This window comes from Podarcis gaigeae, assembly GCF_964106915.1.
Source record: "Podarcis gaigeae genome assembly, chromosome: 9".
Taxonomy (NCBI): domain Eukaryota; kingdom Metazoa; phylum Chordata; class Lepidosauria; order Squamata; family Lacertidae; genus Podarcis; species Podarcis gaigeae.
Window position 1 is genome coordinate 36337769 of NC_139685.1, and position 23586 is coordinate 36361354.

A 23586-nucleotide genomic window follows, 5' to 3' on the forward strand; every position below is an offset into this window, starting at 1 on the left:
ACAGGAATTAAATGCTAGCATTTATTGACAGGCAGCCTTGCTCAAATGTTTTTTCTGTTCCTTGATTCCTGGGAAGACATCCTGGGTCTCTTGATGGAAAATTTGCTTCAATTTCATGTTTGGTGGAAGTTTTAGAAAGGTCAGCTTTTCAGATCAAGAACAGAGAAGACCATGAAGAGGGAATTTAGTCGTGTCTCCTCTTCCTCTGCCTCTTGAGACCATGGGACCTGTGACCTGGAAAAGAGATAGAAAACACCATCAATACTTAATACACTTAATAACCTGAATGCTCCTTCAGAAGTAAATCACATTTTTAGGAGTGGAGGCTGCCACCTGCCACATTTGTTACAAAACTGTAGCGCCCCTCTAGTTTAAGTGATGCACAAAAGTCTTCACCTCTCTTTGTTTTCCCAGGCTGTCTCCTTTTTCCTCCAGATCCACCTCCATGACGTCTCTTTTGTGGCTTTCTGCGGTGGCAACGGGTCATGCTCCTGATTGGTCTGAATTTTGCCATGTCTGTTACTGTGCTTCCCCTTTGAGCTCTTAGCAACTGGAGCACCACCCGCCTTGATGGGCCTTTCAGAGGTTGTGAACTGTAGTGGCACCACTTGGCTGTCCACACCCCTCCCCTGGAAACTAGTGACCAAGTCTAACAAAGGCTGATGATGTATCAGGTCAACTCAGTTGTGATGAAATACAATGGGCGAACCCTTATATGGAGATCTGTATTCTGTCCACATGATTGACCATATAAGGGAAATTACAGTAGCACTATCATTGACTTAAGAATCATTAACTCAGCAGATTTCACAAAAACCTCTAGGAAAAATCCTAAATGTTATATTAAAACCCACAAAGGTTTGAAATCCTCACATTGCCCCTTCCTTATGTTTTTGTCTGCCACCAGGAAAATCATAGAAAGAACAAATAACTTACTTTAATAGCTGACATAAAATAGGGAATTTTCCACCTGTATTTTGGAGTTTTGAAAGGATATTAATACAAAAGGTAGTTGAAACATTTATAGGTGGGAAAACTCCACATTTTTCTATTTAAAGTGAATTTATGTGAATTGTATACTAAGGTGGTGATATAAAAATAATGTTGAGATTTTGTTTAAAATGCCATCCCATGGGTGGCAGAATACAGCACAAATTTTATATGAAAACTATGTGCGAAACCATGGAATAAAATTTATCTGTCTTTTATGTGCCAGTATTAGAAAAAGGGGGATTCATTGATTGCCAGATTCCCCCTGAAGAGAGAGTCTGCCCATGCGGGCATATGTGCCTGAAGATTTACCCAACTATTTACTTGTTTGCCCAATTTATGAGGTCTTATGAACAGCCTTGTCCAAATATTTAAATCTCTCAGGTGACAGATCAATGGGGTACCTGTATATTTTTTTATTAGGGGACAGGTCACCTTAGCATTTCTGAAAAGGTAGCTTGTTTCGCCCTTGTGCCATTAGTTATTAAATCTCCAAAAATATTCCAAAACATTTATTGTCCTATACACTTTATTTCCCAACACAAAATTTCTTCTTGACTTTCCTGATGCTTTTCCTTTAGAGTTGCACCTAGAGAGAGGTTTGTGGGAATGACAAGTTAATTTCTTCAGGGGAGCAAATATTTATTTCACCCAATACCCAGTTTTAATTGTATTTTGTTTTATGTGTGTCTTGCTTTGTAATGGCTTTTGCTACACAAAACAGCAGAAAAATTCATACAATGTCTTATCCCAATGCAGTGGGGGTTCAGCTAAAATATTATGCTTGCGGTATCTTGTTAGAAAGCAGGATAAAAAATGTTTTAACACAGTAAGAAATTGGAGTTACAGTTTTATGAAAACACAGTGTAGCCAGATACCAGATATATTTACCAATTTTAATTCATAGTGTACCAAAACTCCAGAAACCTCAGTAAAGTGCATTTCTTTATCTAAGGGGGCTTACTAATGTGAATTGTCTCTCATATTTAAAAGAATTTACAATCCACATTTTTAAAAATAAAAAATAAAAATGTCTACAGCATTAAAACAATGTCATTAAAACAAAATTACAACACAAAAACCAGTAAAACAGTGGCCTAGAAGCATATACAGTGGTACCTCAGGTAAGTACTTAATTTGTTCCGGAGGTCCGTACTTAACCTGAAACTGTTCTTAACCTGAAGCACCACTTTAGCAAATGGGGCCTCCCACTGCTGCTGTGCCATCCTGTTCTCATCCTGAAGCAAAGTTCTTAACCTGAAGCACTATTTCTGGGTTAGCGGAGTCTGTAACCTGAAGCGTATGTAACCCGAGGTACTACTGTAAAAGAATTTAGGGGAACTTGGAGAAATGAAGACTGTCTGATCTTATGGGTCAGGGAAAGCTTGGGTAAAAAACATGTCTTTACAAGATGTCTGAAGCAACTGATGGACAAGATGGTCCCCCAAATAATATGAGCCCATTTGTTCTAGTGCCACCCAGGTTTTGTGCTTTCATTTCCCACCATCACCACCACCTTAAAATACACCAGTGACAAAATCCAAAGACAATGATGAAAATAAAACTGAACTTTCTTTTTCGGTGAGATTTCCATGTTCTTCTGGCTGTTCATTAGCAATGTGTCCTTTCTCCGAGATTGTGATTTCATTTTTCTATCTTGCTGCCTCTTCCTTCAATAACTTGAAATCACTCCATTTCAGAATGCAGGATACAAATGGAACCTCTCTATGCCATAGCTCAGCCCTACCAGTCAACAGTCCACAGACTCAGCTATACAGCTGCTAATGAAACGCTTTAAGTGTGTTGTAAAAATACAATATACAAATGTGACACTAGATTGTGACAGTGGGGTATGGCAAATTCAATGTTATTTTTTCAAAGCTTTTTTTAAAACGGATTTTTACAGTGTTCTTTTATATGTGTGTAGATTCCACCCACATCAGTCTCAACTGCTGTGGTGACCTCTCCTGTGCTCCATAGGATATTGGCAGTGCTATTACCTGCATTCTATTACTGATTTTTTTTGGGGGGGGGAGTGTAGCAAAGTTTTGACAGTTGTGAGTTTGCCCATACTTTGAGGTATTAAAAGTATTAAAGAAGCTGATCCTATGTGTCCAATCAGTAGTCACATTCCACAGTGTTCAATGGGAGCTTACTGCCAAGTAGGTGTAGAACTGTGGCCTTAGGATACAACCCTGTTTATTCAGTATTCGGGAGCACTGCCGACCTACTGCCCCACTGGACCTCTGTGCTGAAGATCACATTTTAAAACAGGTAGAGCAACATCTTATTTTTGTTACCTTCCCTATTCCTTCCCACAGTATGCCCTAATGAATGAAACAAAGAGGCAAATAAAATGTCCAATGTTTTATTGACAGGTGGTTTGTTCAAATTGTTTCAGCCTCCTTGATGGTGGGGAAGTCATCCTGGGTGTTTCTGAGAAGGTTTGTGTCTTTTTTGTTCTGTTTCGCAGGTGCTCCAGAGGCAAGCAGTGTGGGGAATCAGGGGATGCCAGAGACGATGAAGAGGGACTTTTATTTAGTCCTTCTTGTGTCTCCTCCTCCTCCTCCTGTGACCTCCCTTTTTACCTAGACAGATACAGAAAACAAAGACACTGTCACTTCCTATGCCTCAGTTATGGTACAAAGCAGCCATTATCACACAGCCATTATTACATTTTTTTTCCAAATGGGTACTTAGCAGCTCCCTACCTTTCCCTCTCCTGCCACGTCGCCGTCCACGTTTCTTTCCACCTTTACCACCATGTCGCCGCCGACGGCGACGGCGACTGAGGCTTCTGCTCCGGCTGCGTCTGAATCTTGCCATTTCAGATGGTGTCTTTTGTCTTTCAAGCTCTTTGCAGCTGGAGCACCACCTGCTCTTGATGGGCCTTTGAGAGCTTAAGGCTTGAGCTGACCATCACTGGCTTTTTTATAGCCAGAAGACAATGGCCAATGACACGTTACCCAACTGTGATGTAATACAATGGATGACCTTTGCATGCAGCCAGCCAATAACCAGGTTTGTATATATGGCCAATTTATCCAGCAAGGCAGTTTCAGCATTCACTCACCTGTCCTTGATCCCATTCCTTGATCCCCAAAAGGATCTGCATGCCTTATTACATGCTGCTTTCTAGGGATGAAAGAGAAATTCAATGCTGTTCTCATTTGAAAGTGGACTTATCAAACACACACTTCACAATGTATGAATCAAAGCACAAGCATATTTTGAAATGATCACTTCTCCAAATTTTGCAATGCAGTTCTTCAGCCAAAAAACTCCATATGCTAATTGAAAATCCATATACTAATTGAAAATAACATGTAAAACTGAATTATACTAAGGGACATTGCAAAAATGTGTCCATTAAAGAAAAGTGAATATACATGTGTGTATATTAGGAGACATTTTCTCTAAAATGCTGGTGGATTTTTATGAGAGCGGTTTAAGAAAAAAATCACAAACTGATGCGGACATGTGGAGAATGCGGACATGTGGAGAATTGAACTTAGAACTGGAAAAATAAGAAATGGAGAGGAACCAACATTGACAGACTAATTCATCCTTATTTTCTACAGTTGCCCACTAAAACCTCTGCATACACCCAAATTATGGTCACTGATTTGGGAACAAAATGTTTTAATTTAAGTATGAGATGTCCTGACCAATCATCAAAAAGCATGCAGTGATTGATGAATATATGTTGCGAGCAGAAGACCTCTCTCTGATCTGACCATTTGTGTAGAAAGAAAACTTTGCCAACACAAAAAATAAATGTTCATAAACTTTACTTGTGGAACTCAGTTTAAAAGTTACCATACCTGTTACATTTTGTAATCTTACAAATTCCATCTACATTGCTCTAATATAATACAGTTTTACATGCGAGTACCTTAGGACTAACATGGAACAGACTTGTAGCTCAGAAATGTTTTTATTCATATATATTCTAGGGTGTCTTCTTATGGGTAGTTAAGGCAACCCTCAAATCCATGCTTTGGAGGATTAAAAAATGAGCCAAGGCAATCTCTTGGGGGAAGGACCTCAGCTCAATTGTAGATTACACACTTTGCAACCAAATTATCTAATCCCTAGAATCTCAAGGTAGGACTGGGAACAGCCCTGTCTGGAGCCTTGGAGAGGTGTTTATTTAATGTAGAGATGCTATTCGGCTCCAGCTAACATGATGAGTGGTCAGAGATGGGAGTTGTGGTACAAAAATATATGTATGGAGGGCCACATGTTCCTCATCCTTGCTTTAATGCTTTACTTGCTAAGATATCTGTATCATGCAGTCTGCTGTAGGATAGTGGCTAAGAGCATCAATTTTCACTTTAATTGAAATAGGTAGTCTCAAACTCTATTCTTTCCTTTTCAGCAAACATAAGGAATAATCCATGGCATTGTAATACTGAAGCTTGAGCTTTGAGACCCAGAATATTCACAAGACTTATGTTCTAGCCTGAAGGTTCAAACATTTTTAAGCTTCACTTGAGGTAGATTTTCCATCAGCAAAGGAAATCCTACTGGCACCATGAGTATGTATCACTCATGAGTATGTTATCACTTACATAACAGCCACATATGAAAAGAATGCGGGGTGCCATGTTTGGCCATTTTTATTAGACAAAGCTGATTTCTCAAGTAGATGAATGTGTGGAATTGTTTGACTGATTGGGAAATGATTGCTTCCAAGATTATTTACATTTGGGATGCTGTTGGTTTTTTAAATATTGTCTTAACTATACACGAATTAGTGAAGCTACACTAATTAACACACCTTCTCCATTTTTAAGCCCATGGGTTGGTTCTGAATGCTATGTAATATTTGGTTAAGCTTAATAATGAAAAACCAGGAATGAGACTATGCCTCCATTTATCTAATATTTTAAAGGTAATAATCACAAGATGTGGTATTATCTTGGGTCAATTTGCCCCATCATACCACACTAACCCATCCAAAACCTCAGCTTGTTCCATTTGTTCCCAGCGTCTTTTCGGTTAGGCACTACCAAGGATCCTTTTGTAAAATTGGTTCTATTATGAGCCTTTGTCATCTGAGTAGCACATGTTCTCTAAATGAATAGAGCTAAGAACATTAATTCATACCACTAAAACTCATGCAAACTTTGAAAGGTTTTTAAGGGTCCTGTATATTAATAAATTTGAGAATTTATTGAAATCAAAATAAATGACTTTGCAACTCTCTTCTGTTGTACAGAATCTGGCACCGATCACTTTGTTTGCCAAAATTATTCACATTGCCCATCACCTTTGGGCTTGGCTTGTTACTTCAGTTTTCTGTACACCTTATACCGTGAATGTGTGCCCTGAGGGGTAAGTAACTGATGTTGATAATGCTTTTGAGTTATTTGCAAGTGCTATTATATTTGTAAATAAGAAAACGACAACATAAACCTCCCACCCTCTTTCTCATTTATACCACTGGAATTTGAAATGTGTACTGGGAGCCAAGCTGACAGCTTTAAAATCACCCAGGATGGAAAAACCTGAGTTGCCCACTGCTGTTTTCTAAGAACATTACTGTAACATCAACATCTATAATTTTGCTTTGCTGCGTACAACTTTCCCCACAAAAAGCACGGACTCAAAAAAATGAAATGTCAGCATTTATTGACAGGTGGCAAGTTTCAAATTGTTTCAGGCTCCCTGGTTCTTGGACATTCTTCCGTTTTTTTGGTTTTTGTTTCAAGGGGTGGTTTCGTTTGACTTTGTTTTTCACTGGAGGCTTTGCTGAGGTGAATGACCCGGAATCAAGGGCAGAGGACACAGGAAAGGGAGTCATTTAGTGTCTTCTTCCTCTCCCTCTTCTGCGACGACCTTTCCCCCTTCCTGGAAATAAACATAACAAGCACCAGTTATTTAATGTAACCCATTAGTCCTGTGGTATATAGTGATAATGTTAAATGTCCTAGGTGGGTATGGTGTAGGGTTTTGGGATTTTTTCTTACCTCTCCTCCTCCCACGTCGCCTTCCCCGCCTCCTTCCAGATCCACTCGCTTGGCTGGCCTTTCGCCTCCGTCGGCGAGTTAGGCTCCGGCTCCGGCTGCGTCTGAATCTGGCCATTCTGATGGTGATCTTGTCCTTCTGAGCTCTTGGCAGCTGGAGCACCACCTGTCCTTGATGGGCCTTTCAGAGCTGGTGATTTGCTGGGGGCGTCTCTGTCCATTTATTAAGCCAAGCGCAGCACCTCACAAAGGCTTGTGATGTCATGCCCTCCTTTGTGATGAAACGCAGTGTGTGACCCTTACTGCCGTGTAACAGTATGCTCATCTCAAGGCAGGGCAAAAGAAAGGGCAGGCAGGCAAGCAGGGTTGCACCTCAAACATTTACATACGCATGGTTTTCAAATATGCGCCCCAATTTAAAGCCATTTCCCAAATAATGTAAGAAATGAAATAAAACCAGACAGGAGCAATCAGAAATAATAATGGCACCGACAGTAAAAAAATAACTGAGGAACGGGGGGCGGGGGGGGGGGGAGAGTTGGCTAAAAACTTTAAATAGGTCCGGGGAAATCAAAAGGTCTTATAACTTGTTGCATAAAACGGAGTAACAGATGAACCTCAGGGCGGTTGGGGGTGGTGGTCACAATAGGAGCACTACCACCATGCAAATATATGGTAAAAGGTTAATAAATGTATCCCCAGATGCATGTTTGGGTGAAAGGTTTGAAAACAGAGAAATGAAAACAATCTTTAATGACAAATCTAAAATATTGTACCCTCACCCATTTTATTTTTTTTTAAAAAAAAACATGTTTATGGACACCAGTTTTAGGGGGTGATGTTTATTTCCCATCCTTCAAATACTGTACTTTATTTGGTAATATGGATGGGAGAGAAAACTTAATGCAAGCCTCATTACTTTGCACTTCCCAAAATGATACATTAACCAAAAAGCAGCTCTTCTTAAGCATTTGTGCTTCTCTAGATGCAATTTTTTCAACCAAAAAATGTCTACCCAAATTTGCATGCAGGAGTAGTGTGTGCATTACAATGCACGTATTAGGCAAAGTAACATATAAAATGCATCGTATTAGGGTGAAACACTGCAGAAATGTGTGCATCAATAAATGTGTCCTCAAAGAAACCAATAAATAACTTGAATAAGTTAATAAATATCAGGACAAGGCATGGAAATAGGATCTGCAGGGTCCACATCACAACAGTCAGTATTCAAACTACTCTTTTGGATTTTAGAGGCTTGTGTAGGGCAGGGTTGAGACACTTAGGGGAGCAGCAGTGGCTCTGGGGAATAGATTTTGAGAGGCAACACATAGTAGGGGGGCACATTTGACTTGGACTGCAGGCAATATTTTAAAAAGATAAGCACTGATCCTAGTTCTGGTCACTTCTCCTCAAACTTGGTGATGTTTCGATAAAAAAAAAATCTGGGCATCCAGACGGGTGAGCTGTTGGACCTCCAACTTTCTTTTGTTTGACATAGTTGTCCTACATGGAAGGGCTTCCATTCCACCCCCTTTCTGTCCATCACACCGGTGTTTATCCCTTGAATCATATCCAATGTGATTTATATGAGCATCAAGCAAAACGTGTGCAGGTCTTTAGACTGTACTCTTTCTTATGAGGTCAGGAAATAATTGCATGTGTTTCACCTCCTGTTTTGCCTCCAAAGTGATGCATATGGGGAATGTAAATTTGTGGTCGTCTAATCTTGCTTGCTTAGACGGCTTGCACAATTTGATTACTCTGCTTTTCCTTTTCAGTAAATCTCTTTTAATAGATCCATTAAAACAAAAACAAAAAATGGAATGAAACATCAGAGATCAAAGTGATGGAATATTTAGGATGACACCAAAGACAACTGTTTTTGTTAATGAGTTTACTGACAGAGAGGCCTAGCACTGCTCCTGTAATAGGAGCACTTCTGAATCCTGCGGTCATTCCTTGGCTCCTTGATGACTTATCTGATGGGTTTCCATGTTATGGGAGATGTCGCTGTGATTCACCAATGCAGAAGATGGAATTTCTAAGCAATGGAAAGGGAATCACTGGAAATCATTTTCTTCCTTTCCAGTAATAGTATACTGCACAGACGCGGACATACCCTGCAACATAAAAACAAAATCCAATGATTAAACATTAAAGTATGGTTCTTTGAAATATACTGCACAACACTCAGTCAAATTGAATTGGTGTTGGATACTGTTCAAAAGATTGGCAAGTTTAAGATCCCCACCTAATGGATTGTAATTGCGTGTCAAAGTTGAAATTTACCTTTCCTTTTTTTAATTGGCATTTCTGCACCTGACTTGCATCTTCTGCTCCTCCCTCCAGTAGAACCTCTACGAGTGATCCTCCTGCTGGCATATGTACTACCTCTTCGGCTTGACATTGTACTTGATGTTTCAAGGATCCAGGAACAGAGACATTATCCTTTGCTCCTCTGTGCCCCAACTGTCTACTCAGATGTTATGCGAGTTTCTGAAGCATTGTACCTGATCTGCTGCTTTTATAAAATCTGTAGCTATGTCACACACGGTTGTTACAGCAGCCCTTTGTTCACTGAAATATGACATATATATGACCATATATAGTGACTGAAGGTGTAATGGGAATTGGGGTTGCTCGTGCGTAAGTTGCCTCTACTCTTGGCAAAGTTGCCTGGTTAAACCTTTCCCTGGCTGCACAGCCCTTACTCCGCGGCTGTGTCAGTCACTGGCAGAATCCGTCAGTGGGCGTTTCCTGAACTTCTTCCAGCATAAAAGTTCTTTGACGCCAAGTCTCCGCCTAGCCTCCCTGCGCGGAAGTCTTCTGCGCAGGGTGGGCGTGGGCAGCGGAGGACCTGTGCTCTCCCCGCTAGTTTCTGTGGAAGAGTCCTGGAGACATCTCTCCGAATCCCTCCCCTGCTCCCCTTTCTTCCTGGTGTCACGCTGAATTCCTTCCTCAGTGGATGAGTTCCCTCTCCCCCTGCTGGGCCCCTCTCCGGCATCGCTGGAGAGCCTTCCCTCCACTCCTAGCTCTGATGGCAGTTCCCTGACAGAAGGGTATTGGTGGAAAAAAATAGAAGTACTGTAGCAGGGCTTTTCTTCAGCTGGAATTCACCGAAACTCAGTTCTGGGACCTCTCAGGTGGGTGGCATTGCCATTGTAAGAACAAGGGACGTTTTAATGGTGAGTTCTCGCATCTCTTTTCTGAGAAAAATAGCACAGAGAAAGAGTGGCCCTAACATGTAGTGTTTTCAAGAAAACAGTACTTTCCTAAACTTTACTTAGACTGTTCAGAGTGCACTGATTGTGAGATAAGACAAAGAGAATTTCAAAATGACATAAAGGATTGCTAATATTTTGCAACAGCCTCTCTCATTCATGACATTTTTTTCTACCTTACTTGATCTTCATTCAACATGTTCATGCACTTGGATTTTCAACTGAAAATAAGAGTCAAAGAAATGTGGCCGTTTCAGTAGGGTTAGAAGTTGTCCTCTCGTCCTGGACATTCCGTCTGTTACTCATAATGGCATTATTTCAGCGGCTGAAAGCCTAAACCCATTATGCAATTATACAATTGCTTTCAGATGGGGATTGAGAGGAGTGAACTGACTACAATGCAAGGGAGGCCTAGACCAAACTCTCCTACTTTTCAGTTTAACTCCTGTAAAAATCACAGTGGGATTTCTTATTTGTGGAAAGCAAAGTTTTAATTTCAAAAGGGGGAAGGGAGAAGATATAAAATCATGGGTGCTAGAACTCATTTTATTTGTTTGTTTGTTTCTTTGCTTGATTTCATTAATTGTTTGCCATAAAAGAGTGGCACACATAAATCACATGAGAGATGATCACCACAGCGATTGGTGCACATAAGGTGTCTGAAAAGGGGCAGGAGCAGAATTGGGTGGGCTTATGCACACTCCACTGATGTACACAGGGGTCAGGAATGGAACCCCTATGCAAAATAGTCACCGATGTTACAAAGATATATCCCTTCTGGAAAGGTTGCTGTGTTTGCGTGCATTAAACACACACACACGTGTACATAAACCCACACCTGCCAATGCCTTCTTGGTATGCAAACAGTTTATTATTTATTATTTATTTGTATACCACCCTTCTTCTGAAGATCACCGGGCTTTTCACAACATTAAAATACCAAATGAAAACACAATGCATAACTTGGATCTTTACATAGACTGTAAGAAGACCAAAATGTTCACATTTTAATGTATCTGCCTGGAGAGAAAGTAGTTCTCAATATATAATTTACTTGTCAACATTTATATACCTCAGGATTGTAAAATCCCTCTAAGTGGTTTACACTTTAACAAATATGCAATTTCATAAAGATCAAGTTCCCACTGTGCAGCTGGCAGGCCCTAGAAAGAAGCTTCTTAGATGCAGTGCCTTTTGGTATATGGCTGCATTCAGAGAATACTTTATTCTGTTTACCCAACATTTCCTTACTTGATAATTTCCACATTTCATGTGATCTTTCACACAGCATAAAACTAATGGAATGTAGTGGATGTTTAGCACTAATTTCCAGGCTAATTGTTCTTTTAAAAAACCCACTCTTTTGCAACCTTTTTAAACCAGAAAATAAGGTGAGTTTTCTGATGCAATTTCCATGATAAAATTTGTGGCGGTCTTCCAGCATATAGTTCTTTCACACCATTTAAAAGTTAATGTGACATTTTTCAATTTAAAAAGCCACAGATCCATAATGCAACAGGTAATATACAGTGTTAAAGGAACATTAGGATGAAGGATAGAAGCACTAGCATTATAATCAGGAAAACAGTTTCATAGTACAATTGGGGAGAGCAATAATGTGAAAAAATGACTTGGGAAAGGCAAAGCTTGGCCATTTATAAGATCATGATTTCTATGCTTGTCAAAATGAGGAAGTGTGCTTCCCTCTTCACCTTATTCAGCTACCGTCAGTTACCATTCATCGCTGACCCTTCCCCTCTCCCTGCCCCCCAGTAGTGGATGTCTGAGGCCTGTCATTGCATGCAGGGAGAGTGGAACTCCCAGAAGGCAGGGGCTATTTCTGTCACATAAGGATTTGCAGATTTTTAGAACAATTTAGGCTTTAACTTCTGCGTGATGACTCATTACATCTGGGAGATTGCACAGTTGGTCAGATTTGTCTCAATGAGTTAGATTTTCTGAGCTCCCCCCGCAAACACACACACACACACACACACACACACACACACACTTGGGTCTAGGAGAAGCAGTACTGACAGCAGTGGGCTTGCCACCTTTCCCTAAATTTACTATTATAAAAGCTCCATGTCTGGAGGCAGAGTTGCCTTTCCATGGTGTCTTGGCATTGAATACAAATGACTGGGGAATTCTCAAACAGCTACCCCCGGAAATAGGAGAGCCAATGCAGGCTGAAACCTCATCAGCTAATTTAGAATGGTGGGGTTTTGGGGGAGAGGGGCGAGACTGACAAGCTGTAGCTCTTCTGCAGGAAGATGCACAAGCCACATCCTCTTTTTCACCTGGCTACCTAGCTAACCCCTAGCAAAGGAAGGTGCTGCTGGATCAAACAAAAAACTAATGCTTTCGAGATACTTCTGTTAAGAAGGTTGACTTGGTGTGTGGTTGGGGGCATCACTTAGGCTGCTGCTTCTTCTTTTCTTTTTTTTCTTTTTTTTCTTTCTGCTGCTTCTTCTTAAGACCACAGGACAAGGCAAACTGAGATGTCATTCTTTGTCCTGCCTTACAAACTATTCTGAATGTTGGAGTGGCAGGGCTAGTTCAGCTGCAGTTTAGCCCATGAACTCAGAGATGAGCAGGAAGGTTGATTCTTTATTCAGAGAGACAAAACACAACAGTGAACTCCACGGGCAGGACTAGCCTGGTGTGGCAGTTGCCAGAACTGAGGATCTGAGCCTCCCACTTCCTCCCAAGGCTCCTTCCCAGGTAGCTGCCTTCTCAACGTCTCAAACTCCTTTGAGGAGAGGCTCTCTATGCCTTTTGTTCTGCTACAGGTAACACCCTCCTCATTCTTGGGGACAGAGAAGGGAGAAGGAAACAGTGGAACTGACAGGTGGTTGGGAATCTCACAGCCTCAGTCTCCTACTCCTCCTCAGCTGCCTCAGTCTCACAGCTGCCTCGGTTTCACAGGTTTGTTGCTTGCTGAGCCTCCAACCCATCTGCACCCCCTTCATCCTCTGACCTTTCTCCAGCATCCTATCACCATTCTCCTGACTCTGGGGTTTCCCACTCTGATGCTTCCCTGGGCGGGGGGGGGGGGGGAGTTTCCCCGCTGTAGCCTCCCACCGTTCCTCCTCATCTAGCCAGTCCCTGACATGGAGGAAGAGACAGCTGTCTCTCCTTCTCTTCAATATTCCAAATAACTACAAGAAGATTTCCATCCATATGCACCCCTCCGTGTGAAAGCCGAGATCCTCACATGTCTCCTCCAGATTGACTGACAGATTTTATTTCATAAAATTGCACGGGGGTAGGGGGGGGGGCTTCAAAACAGTTTACAAAAAAAGCTAAAATCATAAAAATATCACTAAAACAATTACAGCCTTAATTTAATTTAAAGCATGCATAAGATTGAAACTGCAATAGATTAGACTAAAACAGATTAAAACTCATACAAACTTTCTAAACATCTGTGTAGGCTTGTCTAATTAAGAATGTCTTTGCCTGATATCAATAGGCAAGGAGTTTTGGCACTGCCACACTAAATGGTTGAGCTCTTACAAATGCGGTTTGGGTATTATGTGCCCATTCAACCAATTAAAGCAGTCGAATGGGCACATATGGGGTAAGGCCAGTGCTTATTTTCTTCTGGGGGTACTCAAGGGCATGTAGTACTGGCACCTGTTTTTCTAGAAGAAAAGTACTGGGTAAGGCAATGTCATAGGTAAACTGCTCCCAAGTTGTTAAGGGCTTTACATACTAATAGCAAGCAAACGTCGAACCAGTAGCAGATTGGCCACCAGTGCAGACCTCTGAACACCAAAGCCACTTAAAGCAGGACTGGGGAACCTGCAGCCCTTCCGACACTGGGGCCTAAAACTCCCATCAGCCTCAGCTACTTTGTCCAATGGTCAGGTATGATGGAAGCTGTAGTCAAGCATCATCTGGAGGGACACAGGTTTCCCACCCCCGATTTGCAACATTGAAGGCCAATACCAGCACATTTAAACCAAGCCTGGAAACAAAATAGGCAGCTATAAAGATAATACTAATACTTTTATTATTTATACTTATTATGTATACTTTATTTATATTTATTATTCATACTTTTATTATTTATATATATTTATATGGGGTAGTCCCAGCCACTGTAGGCAGCTCGCAACAAAATATTAAAAACACAATCAAACATTTAAAACTTCCCTACACGGTGCTCCCTTCAGATGCAACTAGAACCACATGTGGGTTCTGGGTCTGCTGGGACTGTGTCTGCCCTGCCTGAATCACCACACCCTACATAGTCACACAGTAGGGGGGGAATCCTGATGCAGAGAAGCTGTTCTGCAATGTTCTACACCTGATCATGCAGGTTTCTTAACTATGTGGGGATCCTACATAGAGCAGGCTCCCTGTTTCAGACCCCACCACCACCTCCAATCTGTGGGTGGCATGGCCGGTGACTGCCACCCCACTTCTCCCCTTCACACAGTTAGCATCCTGCGAGGTGGCTTGTCCAATGGACTCCTTATAAGTAGACAGAAAATGGGACAAAGATCAAGGGTGTCTGTGCGTGTGTGGGAAATTAATATATGGCTTCAGCAGCCAATCCTTTGTTGCAAGTCTCCAGCAAAAGATGATTGGCCAAGGCCCTACAGGGTTGGGTCCATTTGTTTGCTTTTTTAACTCTGACGTTTGACTACAATATGGCGTTAGTTAAATTGTATTCCCTTCTTATATGAGTAATATTATATGTACAAGGATTAATGAAAGCACCTCAAACACTCCTTGGTGTTTCTCCAGAAATATATAGACAGGGAAGTGATATTATTGAGCATTAGATGGGATAATCTAATAGTTTAGGAAAGCTTCTGAATTTTTGTGCGGGTTGAGTCTCCTTTTTCCTCCTAAGTCTGAGTCAATAATATTAACTAAGAACAGATCCATAAATATTTACTATGGAACACAGAAACACATGTGAATTTCCTCAGAAAGCCCCATTCAGCAATCCGATGTTTATTTTATTCAGTTTGCTGCCGGTGCTCTGGGATCAATGCCAGGGTTACAAATGCTGTTGAATAAATCCCAGAGTGACCCTTCTCCCCTACATCTTAAGTCTTATTAGCATGCGTTCATTATGAAAATAAGATCTACCTCCTCCTCCTCTATCCTTCTCCCCATAGAGCAATCCATTAGGAATGGCATCAAACAGGAAATAATGATAACCTCAATGTAAAAGAAATAATGAATGGGAGGATGAATAGCATCAGGGGAGCATGACGGAATGGTGGGTGGAGGAACAGGTGGGGGTGTCTGTTGAGAAGAACTTCCTTGGACTGAGAATGGGGGGGGGGGAACAGTGAGATCAGCAAAGGAAAAGACCTAGGGCGTGTACACGCTGCATGATAATGTGCATTCAATGCTGGGTGCTGGCTCCTTTTGGAGGTGCTGTATACATGATGTCATCTCTGTCTTACACTATTTGTCTTTCTAAAGCGCATTCTGCTGAAACGGTTATAATCTGATCAGGTCCCAAAATGCACTTCTCGTGCACTTGCTGAATACATGTGTACACAGAGAGGGCTTTCTCAGCTCATCTCCTGTGGGTGGGTGTGTAGATGATAGATAGATGATAGATAGATGATAGATAGATAGATAGATAGATAGATAGATAGAGATAGATAGATAGATAGATAGATAGATAGATAGATAGATAGACAGACAGATAGATGATAGATAGTGTCTATGGCAAAAACACTGGTTTGAAAGCATGCCCACAGACAACATGGGTAGTAGCTGCTGCTTTAGATGAGGTTATTGCACAAAGGTGTGCAAACTGTGAGCCACTATGTACAGAAGAGCACTGTGAAAAAGTGACCTCTGTGTGCTTCAAAGGCCACATGTGTACACAGCTAAAGATAAAAAGCAAGTGGTTAGGACAGCTGATGAAAGCAAGGTGTGAAGAGATGAAAACAGCATGGCTCCCATCCCAGAAGGCAGGCTATTCTGCCTCACTCCTTCTCCCATTACATGTGGACTGAGTAGTACCTTTGAACCAGGAACTGGGGAACTATCCTGACAGTTCTGAACTGATCATTTTGATACACACTGAGTCATTAGAAACAAAAAGAGCTGCCCAAAAACACAATGTACACCCTGCTCTCTGTTTTCCCTTCCAATCTGATTTGAAGAGTTTGGGTTTTGTTTTTTTTCCTTTGAGAACATGGGATCTCCGGTGCTCTCATGGCCCCTTGGAGAGCTCATTATCCAATTTGCTATCATCACCCAGCAACAGTTCACACCCTGAAGTTAGATTTAGTGGTTGCAATGCTTACTTCCAGCGCAGTTCAAATGAACCAGGTCAAAGGAACACAACACTGGTAATTCAAGCACAGATGTTTAACAGAGACAAGTTCAGATCTCAGCTTGCCAGGATGGCAGTGTTTAGACATGCAAAAGAGTCCAAGCTGTGTAGCAACAAGGCATCTACAGAACAAATTGGGCTTTGACAAGTTGTTGTAGGCTATGATACGACGGGTTGTTTCACAGACATTCAATACATTGAATACTGTACCCAAACCACTTAATATATGAAACTCCTGTCTGCTAGCCACATTTTGCTCTATCTGGGTGTTTATAAGCCTTATTTCTGTCCCAATTTTTGCCTGGGCCATGTAACATTCATAATTCAACATAGAATTATTAAACACATAGATGGGCAGGCCATGCTAGTTTTTACAAAGGACAGTCTTAAGTCACCAAACTTTTAGGAGTCTTTGAATATAGAAATGAGTATGGAGGAGTGGTGGCCATTTCCCCCAAACCATGACTTTGTGGATTCCAAGCACCACTCACCCGATTTCATTGTGTTGTTAGATGATTGACAGGAGGATGGTCCCATCCACCTTTGAAATTTGGTCCTTGAGGCTGATCCAGATAAGGATCTGGCCAGTGGAGCCACAAAAGTCTGCCACCTCTGAAATAGAGAGAAAGGGGCCCTCTTTGGGTATCCTACTTGGGTATCCTACTTGTCTTTAAAACAAATATGTGAGCAGTTAGAATGGGGACAAGTGTCTTCTACTGCACTCATCTCCATCAACAAAATTCTCAAAGGTCTACTTCCAGGGGTCTGAATTAGACAGGTAGCCTCCACAATACAAACCTACAAAGGTTTGTCCACTGAATCAGCATTTCCCAGCCAGTGGCTCGTGATCCAGAAGCAGGTTATGAAGCCTGTGCAAATGGGTTGCTAGGTTTATCAGTAAACCCAAAATAATTATTGAATGTAATCCAGGGGGGCCACCAGGTGGCGCATTGGAAGATGGCCAACAATAACATCTCTCCGACCCACACGAGGTAATTAAGAGGCTGCTATGGGAAGTATGCAGCCTTCCCGGCCCCCCCAAGGAGATGGGGGGAACTGCCTTGCCAGCGGTGTCCATAATTCACCCCCGGATTCGAAAGAAGGGGGTGCGGACATTTGGCACAAGCCCTCGCTGTCTCCAATCAGCACACTGGTTCGCTTTAGCTCGAAATATATAATTGGAAAGAAGCTAAAGCACATACATCAAGTGAAGATCGGGAGTAAAGATTGCTGATTAATGGATCTCTGTGAGCGGAGCGACGGGCGGGGCAAATAAATCAAGTGATGAATCACCATTAAGAGACTGGTATGTTTGGAGTGAAACGGAAAGGGGGTGGAGGAAAAAACTTTTCTTTTTTTGCCTTATGTGAGTATTAATAACCCTCCACCCCAGAGAGAAGAATCGTTGCAATTTATTAATCACAAGCAGGAATTCAAGAACTGTGTGGAGTGAATTATTGATCAAAGAGAGGATTGGTAAACATCGGAGAATGGAGGAAAGTTTTGTGACGTAGTTTTAAATGGAGTCTCGCCAAGACAGGCTTGCCTAAGAAGGACGGGGGGGGGGAGGACCAGGGTCATCGGAATGTGAATGGTGATCGAAATGTGATCTAACCTGGCAGAGCCCTCTGAGATATGCTTGGCAAGCCTGGGAAAATCAACGGACAGACTGAGGGAAAGTTCTTTACGGAGGTGTGGAAATGGCGTCTGTCCGTATGCGATATGATTTTTGGAGAGTGTAAAACCCACACAGAGGATGTTTGTTTTCAACCCGCTTGTGAAGATTATCAGAGATCGCAAAGAAAGGAATATATAATAACAACAAGAAGATGAGGAAAGTAACAAAGAGACTATCTGGACAGAACTAGATAGAACTGTCTAATTAAAGCAGCAATATAAGTGATGCTTGGACCCCTGTTCGGAGCTTGAAGTATGGGTACCCCCAACAAAAATTTAAAAATCTGACTGTATAATTTGGAACTAATGTGATTTGATTGGCCTGTTAATAAAAATTATATTTTTTAAAAAATTATTGAATGTAATCCTTAACTGGCATGATGAATACCTCTGACAACTTTTTTCTTTTGCCAGCCTTGTATGCCTCCTTCCGGCAACTCCTGCAGCCAAGCTGGTGCCACACATATTGCTCTCGCTTTTCTTTGGACCACATCAGTGAGGCCAAGAGAAGGGTCTTGTCTTGGCAGCCCCGGGGAGGTCACTTCAGTGCTCCTAATGCTGCAGTTCAACTTCAACCCCAGAAGCGCGCTCCATTGTCTTATGAGATAGATGGATGTCAACAACAAGTATAATGCAGTGTTGACATTTGTAACCACACTACTCTCTGGTGGCTAGCGGAAGATACGGCAACAGTTCACCACAAGGTGCTCATACAGGGATTTGTTTTGAGTGACTATTACAGCTCACCTGATGCACAGGTGCTGCCTTTGGCTAGAGCTAGCTGAAGTATTCCATGAAGTTCTTATCTAATACAGCAAAAGGGATGGACAAAATGATAGCTATCTTTTGATTCTCAAAGCCAATTAGTGTTTTAGATTCAGGCAGGTAGCCGTGTTGGTCGGACACAGTCAAAATATATTTAAAAATTTAAAAAACTTAATGGTATAAGCTTTTGTGTGCATGCACACTTCTTCAAATACCCGAAGAAGTGTGCATGCACACAAAAGCTTATACCAAGAACAAACTTAGTTGGTCTCTAAGGTGCTGCTGGACAATTTTTTTAATTTTTTTATATATTCCAATTATTGTTTGATATCTTAGTTCAGAAATTGACTGTGACAACCTCCACCTCACACAGATAGTCGTTGCTTCTGGGGCCATGTGCTGCAGAGACTATTTGAGTTAAGAGAAGGATTACATGCATTATTTTTGAACTAAAAGCTTGAGTTGCAAATTATTTAGCCCACACAGATTGGCTAGCAAAGTTAGCATACTTCGCAAACATGTTTAGTAACTGGAATGACTTGAATTTAAGCGTACAAGGCAGAGACAAATACATCTTTATACATAACACTGCTTTCATGAAAAAAAAAGTCACAACTTTGGCAGATAAGGCATTAGGTTGGAGCCTTAGCTGACATTCTGTTAAAGGATTCCAGGCAGGGATGTCTCTGTCTGGTAGTCCTTGTGGGAGCTGATGGGCCATAGAACCCTTCACAATGGTGGCTCCGGTGGGATTGCATCACCTGGGGAATGTCAGGGACGACCCCCAAACCCTGGGTCAACCCCCCACTTGCTTATCAACCAGCAATCGGGCTGTTTTATGATGGATACATACCCAATGCCTTTGCCAAAAGCGTCTTACTTACACCTGCAATCAATAAAGCTGTGGCTGATTTTCAACCCAATTCAAAATGTCCCACGTTTTATTTCTATGTTTGGCCCCTCACCGTGCTGAGGGCCTCATGTGCCTGGGCATGCAGTCACAAAAAGGAATTGTGTTCATTATAATTGTTTATGAGTTTCTAGAGGTAACTAGCTGTTTGGTGTAGGCAAGACAGCAGAAGACAAGAGGCAGCACTCAAGGGCGAGTTACCTATCTAATATAATTGTATGTTATTGAGTGTGGCCTTCACTCTGTCTGCCTTTCTCTTCAAACACTTTCAGGCTAGTGACACTTTGCAAAACTTTTCATAAATCTCTGTAGTGCATTGAAACTATAATTTGATGCAATCTAAAGCTCTGTTATTCACAGAACATGTCTCAACGTTTTTACCCGGAAAAAACAAACATTAACTTCTGACCTTTAACATTACTCAGGTTTTTCTTTAAAAAAAAATATTGCAGGGGTTTGTAATCAAATATTTATTTTCCGATCCCAGTCTGATGTGTCAAGACTTTTCCTGCAAGACTTAGTTGCATATGACTCACTCTTCCAGTGTCTGAGACAAACTCTGAATACAGACTCCTTAGCTTTCTGTTTCCTTCTGTACTACAAATTAGGGAGTATGTTGCAGAAGAAAACAACCGAAGATGAATAACACTAGTTTTGCAACACTGCAACTCTAACATATTCATAGACCTTTGTCCGTGCTGACTTAGCTATCCATAAGTGTTACTAGCTTGAAATGCTAGTATTGTAGTAGTTTCCAATCGCTGCTCTTTATTGGGCAAAGGAGGCAGCAGGGGGAGGTGGGTGAGAGGCAGAGGGCTATATTTTGCAAGTGGCCTCTGAGGGAGACATACCACCTGGATTGTTTTTAATGGGTCCAAAACAATCTTATTTATCCAATTACACAGTGCTGTTCTTTCTAGAAAAAGAGGTGCCGGAACTCACCATGAACACCTCCCTTGTTCTCTTATAATGGCAATGGAGCCCACCTGAGAGGTGCAGGAACTGAGTTCTGGTGAGTTCTGGCTCAAAAAAGTCCTGCAATTACAGCAGGCTGTATCAGAAGAAGGGAGGGAGGGAGGGAGGGAGGGAGGGAGGGAGGGAGGGAGGGAGGGATGTGGCGGTACCAGTAGCTTTGATCGAAACCACACTCCTTCCTCCATCAACTTTCACGTGGGATCAGTCACTGTATCAGGCTGTAGCACAGGATAAAAGGGATGCAGGGCCACTCTCTCAGCACACCTGTGAGATCAGCAATGTGGGTGACTTTTTATTGTCCAACTTAGTTGGTCATTAGAATGATTTGCACTTAAGAACTTGTACCTTGCTTATTTCCTCCTCCCTCCCAATCCATTCTCCTTTGGTGTCATGTATTTTTATATTGTAAGCCTGAGAGCAGGGAGTGTCTCTTCCTTTTTTAAATGATTTGTGGGCTGGGCGCCTTTTTTTTTTACTGAAGAACTGGATAATTTTCTTTTTGAACAAATAATGAGTAAATTATTGATTATCCAGAGGATTCCCTTCACTGTACTGTAGCCTCATTTTCTTCCCTTTTTCTGTACTGAGTCCCCCTCTTATTTGTTTCTCTTTTCTTTTCTACATTTTCCCAGGTCCCAGGCACTTTTGAAGCAATTTCATTGTCTTTCTCAGGTTAGGAGGAATGGGGACTGGTCACATGTGGCTTGCCCAGTTCTCATTCCCCCTCCTCTGTCAAACTGCACTCTCCCTTGTTTCTTCCTTCCTCTTCCAGGACAGAAGTCATGACCATCCCATGCTCCTTGACCCATTTCCGCCCTTATTATCTCCTCACTGCAACAGCTCCCATAGGCGTGGACCACTGCATTGTCCAATATTTTCACCCTTCCTACTGACTCACAACCCTGCCCTGCTGTGATTTGTCAGTGTTTTGTGTGTGTGTGTATGAGCAAGCTGTTCAGAGATGGGGAGAAGTAAAAGAGCATATAAATCCAAACGCTAGCTTATTGTGTGCTCAGCTCACAAAAGCAGAGGTAAACTAATGACTGTTCAAATAAAAGGATATTAATGACTGTCAAATTAGGGAGACATTACAAATTCACAATATACACACATAGTTAAGTGCAAGTGCTATTCAAAGAACAATGCCATGATGTAGCTATAATAGTCTAGAAAATATTAAAATGAATTTACAGGAGGGGGAAGGAAGATGTGGAGGGGGAGAGGAGAGAAACTGCTGAAATGTAATATTGGCACTAAGATTCCTTCAGATTACAGACAATTCTTGGCAACTGAATGTGTCCCTTTCCCTACAGCATGTTTTGTGGTATATACCGTACTAAATGCAATATTACATTGTGGGTAGATGCAAAATTTGTAATATGTATCCACTAAAACTGCAATGTATGAATGATCTGAAGCTATGAAACCCAGGGATCACTTCAAGGCCAATGTATGCATTGCTTGTGCCTTCAAAATGTCGCATAGAATCATAGAATTGTAGAATTCTATGTAGAAACGTTGTCTCCACGGATATCCGGAGGGCCACAGGTTCCCTGTCCTTGGCTTAGCATAATACTTCACACAGAAAGTATTATATCCCATAGATACCTGGTTTGCCACAGTGAGAACAGGATGCTGGACGAGATGGGCCATTGGCCAGATCCAACAGAGCTTCTTATACTCTTATTCATAGTCCCTCACCAGTTGCCACTAAGAGGAGTATTGTTAGGGAGTTGTTGCTCTTGGTCCTGGATAACCTGCCCTTTCCCACTAGAGATATTGGAGAAAAACACCAAAGATGAAAACAGACGTTCATTACATTCACTTATTTATCCCATATTTGGAATTGAAATCAATCTAGTGAGTATGATCAGTACTGGCTGTTGCTGTTGATTATAGCAACTACTTAGTAAGTGTGATATATATTTTTAAAAAGATGGCCCAATGGGCTCACCCACTACCAGGAAGTTATTTCATAGGGGCATTTCCACATTGAGTTTCTTGTGTTTACCAGCTCTTGGGTTCGCCTTTTGTGTGAATAAGCCCTGAAGTGAATGACTCATACAAATGGTTGAAATGGTATACTTTCTAAACAGTGTTTTCACCACCTCAAGACCAAGAAGAAAAGTAGTTTAATATATTAATTCAAACTGGTTGATAAAATAATAATAATGACTGCTTTCCTCTAAGTGTTGTTGTAACAGACAGACCATTCATTTGCCTACACCTCACTTTAAGCCTGCACCTTCCTTGATAAAACAAAGTGTTATCTGATGGTTTTGCTAGATAAGCTGATGCCCTGAGGATATGGTGTCAAAATGGCATAGCGCTGCACTTACTGCCGTTGTTAAAATAACATTAGTTTTATTACTTGTTGCTGGAGTCAGTGTGCTGGCATCTCATATGTACTTTAGCAAACTGCCAACTAATAATTATCCTATAAAGTCTGATGGTTAGCTTTTAGTAAAAATGATAGAGAAATTATACAGCAACCCAAGAAAAAGTGTACATTGTCAACAAAAGTTATCAACATAACAGAAGTCACTTGCTTCAGAGAACCTAAAATTTCTGCTAGACCAGACCACTGTATCTTATTCAGTGTTTATTGACAATGGTCAAACAAGACACACAAGACACACACAAGGAAAGGCTGATGAGATGCCTACATATAATTGAAAATCTGCCTTTTTTGCTTAAGTTAATGACAAGCCCCACTAAGTTCAATAGAATTACTACCAGGTACAGTTGCTGTAT

At 41.4% G+C, this 23586-nt stretch overlaps 1 protein-coding gene and 3 long non-coding RNA genes across 29 annotated transcripts in view; 1 reads left to right on the forward strand and 3 right to left on the reverse strand.

The window, feature by feature from the left end:
* LOC310852500 (uncharacterized protein) overlaps nucleotides 1–23586 on the reverse strand; it is a 105687-nt gene that overhangs the window by 37571 nt on the left and 44530 nt on the right. For 7 of the 26 annotated variants that reach the window (XR_014568149.1, XR_014568150.1, XR_014568151.1 and 4 more), the window contains 2 exons: nucleotides 6966–9085; nucleotides 6611–6846 (listed from right to left, as the gene is read on the reverse strand). The exons of 18 other annotated variants lie outside the window; for them this stretch is intronic. The gene's annotated coding sequence lies outside the window, so the exon portion shown is untranslated. Of the gene's footprint in view, nucleotides 1–6610; nucleotides 6847–6965; nucleotides 9086–9254; nucleotides 9507–23586 lie in introns of those variants that run through there. One more of the 26 variants, XR_014568156.1, reaches the window with a different exon arrangement.
* Nucleotides 8–1745, reverse strand: LOC310852521. The gene is made up of 2 exons (XR_014568194.1): nucleotides 397–1745; nucleotides 8–234 (listed from the first exon to the last, which is right to left on the reverse strand). It is a non-coding gene; the product is annotated as an uncharacterized lncRNA (long non-coding RNA).
* Nucleotides 3345–4473, reverse strand: LOC310852518. Its single transcript, XR_014568191.1, has 2 exons — nucleotides 3702–4473; nucleotides 3345–3578 (listed from the first exon to the last, which is right to left on the reverse strand). It is a non-coding gene; the product is annotated as an uncharacterized lncRNA (long non-coding RNA).
* Nucleotides 9443–18701, forward strand: LOC310852568. Its single transcript, XR_014568272.1, has 3 exons — nucleotides 9443–9583; nucleotides 10024–10150; nucleotides 18597–18701. It is a non-coding gene; the product is annotated as an uncharacterized lncRNA (long non-coding RNA).